This window comes from Anomaloglossus baeobatrachus, chromosome 1, assembly GCF_048569485.1.
Source record: "Anomaloglossus baeobatrachus isolate aAnoBae1 chromosome 1, aAnoBae1.hap1, whole genome shotgun sequence".
NCBI lineage: Eukaryota > Metazoa > Chordata > Amphibia > Anura > Aromobatidae > Anomaloglossus > Anomaloglossus baeobatrachus.
This window is the reverse complement of record NC_134353.1, coordinates 585605910-585615726: the sequence shown is the minus strand read 5'-3', so window position 1 is coordinate 585615726 and position 9817 is coordinate 585605910.

Below are 9817 nucleotides of genomic sequence, written 5' to 3'. Positions count from 1 at the left end.
CATCTGAAACTGACAAGGAGAACCCGGAAGAGAAGCCTGCCGCAATAGTAAGTGTAAACGTGCGCAGGATAGAATGAGTGATGGTGACGTCGCTCATGTGACTCCATGGTATCACGCTCACAGGGGCGTGATACCACGGAAAGTATTCCCTGCTATTTACATAGGAAAGATGAAGGTAATAAAACGTTTTTTATTACTTTCATATTATACAATTTTATAACAGGGATGGGTAGGGAGGTGTAATTATGGCACACATGCGTCTGCTGATAGGTCAGAACGCATATTTTAGGTGACAGGTTCCCTTTAAATCAGACCGTCTGGGGAGCTGTTGTATATGATGGGGGGGCTGAATATGGGAGCCCAATGGGGGGCCTTATATGAAATACAGCCCACCATAGGGCTCCTATCATGTGAGCCCTATGGAGGGGCTGTATATGACATGGGAGCCCTATGGGGGTGATGTATATGATATGAGAGTCCTATGGGGGGGCTGTATATGAGATGGGAGTCCTATGGGGGGCTGTATATGAGATGGAGCCCTATCGGGGGGCTGTATATGAGATGGGAGCGCTATGGGTGGACTGTATATGAGATCGGAGCCCTAAGGGGGGACTGTATATGAGATGGGAGCCCTAAGGGGGGTACTGTATATGAGATGGGAGCCCTATGGGGGGCTGTATACAGTATGTGTTTGTGGGGGGGGGCCCTAGGACCTGGAAGCACGATGTGACCGGTGACGTTGCCCGGTCATATGGTGCTGTTTAAGGTCCTGCTCCAGGTCCTGCGCTGCATAAATGCAGACATACGCAGCATGTGAACGCACCTTTTTCTTTAAAACAACTAATCTTTCGAATTTATTCCAGTTCTAATTTATTAGTTTGCCTTCTTATTTACATTTAGAAGACATCGAGGCTGCCTAAATGGATATAAGAAACTGGTTTCAAAAAGGTAAGTTAAGTAATTTCTGTAGGAAATGAAATTGATAGGAAGCAACCCAGCCTAGAGACATTTAACCATAAATTCCATGTTTTCCAATAGGTCTATAATAGTGATCACTGATGAGCGAGTGTAATCATTACTATTCGCATTATTCGTTATTCGGCCAGTAAATAGTTAAAATGTTCGTTTCATTCACCTTTTCCGTTCTAATATTTTACAACCTGAACGACCATGGCTTGCCCCCCCCAGTTTTGATCCTGGGTATGCCCATGCTTCATGATAGTGGTAAAATTATGACAATATTTTGTGTTTATTTGTGAAAATATTGGAAGTTTGACAAAAATGTTGAAAATTTCACAATTTTCAAACTTTGAAATTGTATGCCCATAAATCCAAGAGTTATGTCACACAAAATAGTAACTAAATAACATTTCCCACCTGTCTACTTTACATCAGCGCAATTTTTGAAACATTTTTTTTTTGTTAGGAAGTTAGAAGGGGTCAAAGTTCTTCAGCAATTTCTCATTTTTCCAACAAAGTTTACAAAACCATTTTTTTGTGCGACCACATCACATTTGAATTGACTTTGAAAGGCCTGGGTGACAGAAAATACCCAAAGGTGACACCATTCTAAAACCTTCACCCCTCAAAGTGCTCAAAACCACATTCAAGGAGTTTATTAACCCTTTAAGTGCTTTACAGGAACCAAAGCAATGTGTAAGGAATATATGAAAATTTTACTTTTCTACACAAAAATGTTACTTTAGCCATAAATGTTTGCATTTTCAAAAGGTTATCAGGAAAAAATGCACCCTAAACGTTATTGTGCAATTTTTCCCGAGTACGCTGATACCTCATATGTGGTGAAAATCAACTATTTGGGCCTATGGCAGAGCTCGGAAGGGAAGGAGCGACATTTAACTTTTTGAAAGCAAAATTAGCTGGAATCATTAGCGGACACCATGTTGCAATGGAGATCCCCTGAGGTGCTTCAACAATAGAGCTCCCTTACAAGTGATCCCATTTGAAAACTAGACCGTTCAAGGAATTTAGCTTGATGTTTGGTGAGCACCTTGAACCCCTAGGGGCTTCACAGAGGTTTATAATATTGAGCCATAAAATTATATATATATATATATATATATATATATATATATATATATATATATATATATATATATATATATATATATATATATATATATATATACACACACAGTTAGGTCCAGAAATATTTGGACAGTGACACAAGTTTTGTTATTTTAGCTGTTTACAAAAACATGTTCAGAAATACAATTATATATATAATATGGGCTGAAAGTGCACACTCCCAGCTACAATATGAGATTTTTCACATCCAAATCGGAGAAAGGGTTTAGGAATCATAGCTCTGTAATGCATAGCCTCCTCTTTTTAAAGGGACCAAAAGTAATTGGACAAGGGACTCTAAGGGCTGCAATTAACTCTGAAGGCGTCTCCCTCGTTAACCTGTAATCAATGAAGTAGTTAAAAGGTCTGGGGTTGATTACAGGTGTGTGGTTTTGCATTTGGAAGCTGTTGCTGTGACCAGACAACATGCGGTCTAAGGAACTCTCAATTGAGGTGAAGCAGAACATCCTGAGGCTGAAAATAAAGAAAAAATCCATCAGAGAGATAGCAGACATGCTTGGAGTAGCAAAATCAACAGTCGGGTACATTCTGAGAAAAAAGGAATTGACTGGTGAGCTTGGGAACTCAAAAAGGCCTGGGCGTCCACGGATGACAACAGTGGTGGATGATCGCCGCATACTTTCTTTGGTGAAGAAGAACCCGTTTGCAACATCAACTGAAGTCCAGAACACTCTCAGTGAAGCAGGTGTATCTGTCTCTAAGTCAACAGTAAAGAGAAGACTCCATGAAAGTAAATACAAAGGGTTCACATCAAGATGCAAACCATTCATCAATTCCAAAAATAGGCAGGCCAGAGTTAAATTTTCTGAAAAACACCTCATGAAGCCAGCTCAGTTCTGGAAAAGTATTCTATGGACAGATGAGACAAAGATCAACCTGTACCAGAATGATGGGAAGAAAAAAGTTTGGAGAGGAAAGGGAACGGCACATGATCCAAGGCACACCACATCCTCTGTAAAACATGGTGGAGGCAACGTGATGGCATGGGCATGCATGGCTTTCAATGGCACTGGGTCACTTGTGTTTATTGATGACATAACAGCAGACAAGAGTAGCCGGATGAATTCTGAAGTGTACCGGGATATACTTTCAGCCCAGATTCAGCCAAATGCCGCAAAGTTGATCGGACGGCGCTTCATAGTACAGATGGACAATGACCCCAAGCATACAGCCAAAGCTACCCAGGAGTTCATGAGTGCAAAAAAGTGGAACATTCTGCAATGGCCAAGTCAATCACCAGATCTTAACCCAATTGAGCATGCATTTCACTTGCTCAAATCCAGACTTAAGACGGAAAGACCCACAAACAAGCAAGACCTGAAGGCTGCGGCTGTAAAGGCCTGGCAAAGCATTAAGAAGGAGGAAACCCAGCGTTTGGTGATGTCCATGGGTTCCAGACTTAAGGCAGTGATTGCCTCCAAAGGATTCGCAACAAAATATTGAAAATAAAAATATTTTGTTTGGGTTTGGTTTATTTGTCCAATTACTTTTGACCTCCTAAAATGTGGAGTGTTTGTAAAGAAATGTGTACAATTCCTACAATTTCTATCAGATATTTTTGTTCAAACCTTCAAATTAAACGTTACAATCTGCACTTAAATTCTGTTGTAGAGGTTTCATTTCAAATCCAATGTGGTGGCATGCAGAGCCCAACTCGCGAAAATTGTGTCACTGTCCAAATATTTCTGGACCTAACTGTATATACCACAAAATTGTTACTTCAAGTAGTTTTGTTTTTCACAAGGGTATCAGGAAAAAATGCAACATGAAATTTATTGTGCAGATACCTCATATATGGTGGAAATCTACTATTTGGGTGCACGGCAGGACTCAGAAGGGAAGGAGCACCATTTGAATTTTTGAAAGCAAAATTAGCTGGAATCATTAGCGGACACTATATCGAGATTGGAGATCCCCTGAAGTGCCTAAACAGTGGAGCTCCCCCACAAGTGACCGCGTTTTAGAAACTAGACCCCTCAAGAAATTTATATAGATGTTTGTGAGCACCTTCAAACCCCTGCGGGCTTAACAGAATTTTATAACATTCAGCCATAAAAATATTAATTTTTTTTTTACCACACGGGTACAGGTTGCTTCAACCTGGTAGCTTTTTTTTTTACAAGGGTTTCAGGAAATAGTGCACCATAAAATGTATTGTGCAACTTCTCCTGAGTACGCCAATACCTCATATGTGGTGGAAAGCAATTGTTTGGGTGCACGGCAGGGCTCGGAAGTGAAGGAGCGCTATTTGACTGCAAAATTGTCTGGAATCGTTAGCGGATGCCTTGTCGCATTTGGAGAGCCCCTGAGGTGACTAAACAGTGGTGCTCCCTCACAACTGACCCCATTTTGGAAACTAGACCCCTCAAGAAATTTATCTAGATGTTTGGTGAGCACCTTGAACAGCCCGGGCCTTCACAGAATTTTATAACTTTGAGCCATAAAAATAATAAAACATTTTTTTACCACAAACTTGTTGCTTCAACCTGGTAGATTTTTTTCACAAAGGTATCAGGAAAAAATGCACCATACAATTTATTGTGGAATTTCTTCTGAGTACACTAATACCCCATCTGTGGTCGAAAACTATTTTTGAGGCACAGTGCAAAGTGAAGAAGGAAAGCAGCACCGTATTTGAGATCAGATTTAGTTGCAATGGTTTGCAATTGCCATGTCACATTGGAAGAGCCCCTGAGGCGCCAGAACAGCAGAAACCCCCAAGTGACCCCATGTTACAAGCTGCACCCCTCAATTAATTCATCCACGGGTACAGTGAGTATACTGACACCACAGGTGTGTCAAAAAATGGTATACTATTGAGCAGTAAAGAAAAAAACTAATTACATTTTTACCACTAAAATGTCGTTTTAACCCCAGATTTGCCATTTTCACAAGGGTAATATATAATAAAGGCCACATAATGTTTTGCACAATTTCTACTGAACGTGGTAATATCCTTCATGTGACTCTATAGTACTATTTGGCCGCACCACAAGGCTCAGGAGGGAAGGAGCGCCATTTTATTTTAGGAGCACTTAATTTCCTAGAATAGTTTGCGGACTTCATTTGCAGAGCCCCTAATCAGAAGAACAGAAGAAAACCCCTCAAGTGACCAAATTTTGGAAATTACACCCCTCTAAAGGGGGCTTTACACGCTGCGACATCGCTAATGCGGAGTCGTTGGGGTCACGAAATTTGTGACGCACATCCGGCCACATTAGCGATGTTGCTGCGTGTGACACCGATGAGCGATTTTGCATCGTTGCAAAAACGTGCAAAATCGCTCATCGGTGACATGGGGGTCCATTCTCGATTATCGTTACTGCAGCAGTAATGATGTAGTTCGTCGCTCCTGCGGCAGCACACATCGCTATGTGTGACGCCGCAGGAACGAGGAACCTCTCCTTACCTGCCTCCCGGCCGCTATGAGGAAGGAAGGAGGTGGGCGGGATGTTCCGGCCACTCATCTCCGCCCCTCCGCTTCTATTGGGCGGCCGCTCAGTGATGTCGCTGTGACGCCGCACGGACCGCCCCGTTAGAAAGGAGGCGGTTCGCCGGTCACAGCGACGTCGCCGGTCAGGTAAGTATGTGTGACGGGTCTGCGCGATGTTGTGCGGCACGGGCAGCGATTTGCCCGTGTCGCACAACAGATGGGGGCGGGTACCCACGCTAGCGATATCGGGACCGATATCGCAGCGTGTAAAGTAGCCTTAAGTATTCATCTACGGGTGTAGTGACAATTTAGTCCCTGGAAAACACCCATGGTGTCAAATACAGTGAATGTGAATAATAAAAAGACAGGGGGCACCTTTCCCCTCTTGGGATCTCCAACAGCAACAAGGAACAACAGACAAATATAAGAGGAAAGAATTGCTGTATAATAGGGATCAACCAAGCAACTCCGTGTATATAGACAAAAATTATATATTTTATTGTTTCAAAAATAAACATACATAAATAGATGTGACATGAAGAGAAAAAAGTGCAATATTAAAAACATTTAAAAAAGTCATAGATTGACCGTTAACAAACACCCCAGATCTAGTACTAGTAAAATAAAATACTAGTGTGCTGATAATAAATGGTAAATTTGATACAAAAAGCAAACATGCAAGCACGTGCACAATTAAACCTGCATGAATGTAACCCATACCATATTAATAGACCACTTTATCTGACACCACCAACCCTGTCTCAGTGTATGATAAGTAGTGAGCCTGGGTGGAGTACACTTAGGCGGGCTTTGCACGTTGCAACATCGGTAACAATGTGTTACCGATGCTGCAGCGATAGTCCCGCCCCCGTCGCACGTTCGATATATAGTGAAAGCTGCCGTAGCGATTATTATCGCTACGGCAGCTTTACACGCACATACCTGCCGTGCGACGTCCCTCTGGCCGGCGACCCGCCTCCTTCCTTAGGGGGCGGGTCGTGCGGCGTCACAGTGACGTCACACGGCAGGCGGCCAATTGAAGTTGAGGGGCGGAGATGAGCAGGATGTAAACATCCCGCCCACCTCCGTCCTTCTCATTGCAGCCGGGAGGCAGGTAAGGTAAAGTTCCTCGCTCCTGCGGCTTCACACACAGCGATGTGTGCTGCCGCAGGAGCGAGGAACAACATCGCACCTGTCGCTCCCCCGGCATTATGGAAATGTCGGAGGCTGCAGCGATGATACGATGACGACGATTTTGCGCTCGTTCATCGTATCATCTAGGATTTACACACTACGACATCGCAAGTGACGCCGGATGTGCGTCACTTTCGATTTGACCCCACCGACATCGCACCTGCGATGTCGTAGTGTGCAAAGCCCGCCTTAGAGTAAAGAACTATGGAGAAAACACCATCTGTATAAATCAGTAAGTCGGAACAAATAATTCCACCCTAGGTCCAGACAAAAAAATATATATATTTTTTTTTAAAAATGGCAATTTGTTCTATTATCTAACTACCCACTGCCATGCAGGGAGAGCAGTGCCTGTTCCACAGATCAGACTACATACGGGGTGTTTCCCCACTCGTTCCATCACCAGAGATGTGACTTCTTCAAGGGCCAAAAGGAAAGTGGCACGGGCCGGTTTTGGGGGAGTTTGTTGTCACAGTGGCCTGGTCCGTCTCCGTAATCCCGCGGTGTCAATCAAAATGATGGGGATGGTGGTGACGCTTCATTGCTTGGGAACGCATGACAGGTTTTGGGTCCTGTGGTCTCATTAATTCAGATAGGGTGCACAACAGGTGCAAATATTTACAAAGTTCCAGCCACCCATTGTTCAGTGACCCGGTTGTCCATCAATCAAAACACAACAATTTAACTTCAAAGGAGCAAAAGCATCTCTACTGGGGGCATGGAAACCCTGGACCACTTAGCCTTCCAGAGTCTGCCCCAGGGTTTGGGTACATTTATCCACTACACACCTGGTGTGTACGGTGGTGGATTCCTGGCAAGGAGTTGGAGCAGGTTCCTGTGTCAAGGCAGCCGCCTCCGGGCGACATAGTCCCATATCCAGGGCATACCAGCCCCGCTCACCCTAGTGCTGGGTATAGATCATAGAGTCCCCGGGGTATAAGTCATGTCCCGGGTGTCCTCTATCCAGGTGAGACTCCACATCCCTGCGAGAGACAAAGATCTCCTTTGAGAGTCCCCACTCCGAGATGAAGCACCATCCCTTCTGGAGGTCAAATTGGACGACCATCCCCTTTCTCAGTGGTCCTCGGGCTGATAGAAGGGCCTTTCGGATCAGCTATTTAGCGGCCATGTTCCTGGCCTGCATCACGTCCCAGCGGACTCGGCGCTGGTCTTCCTCTGCTACCAGCTGGGCCATAATGGCCTGGCACGCCGCATGGTTGCTACCAGAGGAGGTGCTGCTCCCATCTTCCATGCTCCGGGGCACGGTCTTCAGTGACAAGTGAGGGCAGCTATCCCCCCAAGCCACGCTGGCCTGAGCCTCAGCATCAGGCAGCTCGGTGTCATCAGCTGCCAGGCCAGATGTGAGGTCGTTGGCTATCGGGTCAGGGTTGGACGCAAGGGAACATGCATGGATTTCCCCTAAGACATCACCAGCTACTGTTGCAACAGGATCTGATGTTACCTCGGCACCGGTCTCCTCCGGGGTCGGCGTCGCCTCCCGCTGGCGAACGCGCATTTTCTCCACCTCTCCCATTATGGACACCTGCCAGCATTGGATGGCATCCAGCTGCATCTGTTCCAGCCTCCGGCTCAGCCGCTCTACCTCCGCCTGCAGCAGTGACGTCATGGGTTCCCTAGCGTTTATTCTGAGTGACATGTTAACAGATTGCGCAGCTCACTTCACTTGGCACTCGCTGTGAGCGTCAGATGTAGCGTCAGATGTATTGAGATTTACCTTGCCGTTGGTTTCCGGGCTTACATGCATTGGCCAATTCATAAACTAAAAACCTCATTTTTTCATATAGCAGTAATGCAGTACCAGTGTTCCCTTATACTGTACATTGATGGCATTTAGTGTGCAGCTGTATCCATTTTGTATTTGCTAGGTATTTTCAACTTGCACCTATACACACTTGTAGGATGTGCGGGTCAGTTTTTTGAAATATTTGCAGTGAGTTTCTTTCTGACTGAGCACTCTGCCCTATAAACCAGGCTGTGTTCATAATCCTTATACCAGGAGTCCTAGCTGCCCAGACATGGAAGTTAGTCCACATAGTGGCATTTCAAGTTAGATTTTTAGTCTAGCTGCCCATACATGGATGATTTTAACCTAGATAGTGGCATTTTAGTTAGGTACCCGGAATATTGAGATTTACCTTGCCGTTGGTTTCCGGGCTTACATGCATTGGCCAATTCATAAACTAAAAATCTAATTTTTTCATATAGAAGTAATGCAGTACAAGAGTTCCCTTATACATTGATGGCATTTAGTGTGCGGCTGTATCCATTTTGTATTTGCTATGTTTTTTCAGCTGGTACCTATACACACTTGTAGGATGTGCGGGCCAGTTTTTTTAAATACCTCCCATAGACAGAGCAGGAGCTGCATGCAGAGCGCAGGAAAGAAGTGACATGTCACTTCTTAGAACGCGCACTTCGGGCAGCAGCCGAAGCGCTGCACTCTAATACGCCACGTGCGCACGTCTCCTGCATAATCTTCATAGATTATGCTGGGGATGCAGGACGCATGCAGTTACGCTGCGGTGCAGATCGCAGCGTAACTGCATGCAAATACACAACGTGCGCACATAGCCTAACTCCTAGGCAGCAGGCTCGCTGTCTGGGTGTAATACTTGACATCAATCTTTCCTTCACCCCTATATACAATCTCTTGCCAACTCCTGTCGCCTGCACCTCAAGAACATCTCTAGAATCCGCCCCTTCTCACTATGGAAACTACAAAAACCCTCACTGTGGCCCTGATCCACTCTTACCTTGACTACTGCAATTCTCTATTGACTGGTCTCCCCCTGCCTAGACTTTCTCCTCTGCAGTTCTTCCTTAATGCAGCATCCAGGGTCACCTATCTGGCAAATCATTACTCAGACGCTTTCGCTCTGTGCCAGTCATTGCACTGGCTGGGCATATATAATTGGATCCAATTCAAATTGCTTGTTCTCACCCACAAAGCTCTCCACAATGCTCTCCACATCCCTACCTCTCCACCCTTATCTCTATCCACCTACCCGATCTCTATGCTCCGCAAACGACTTTCGACTAACATCCACACTAATCCGAACC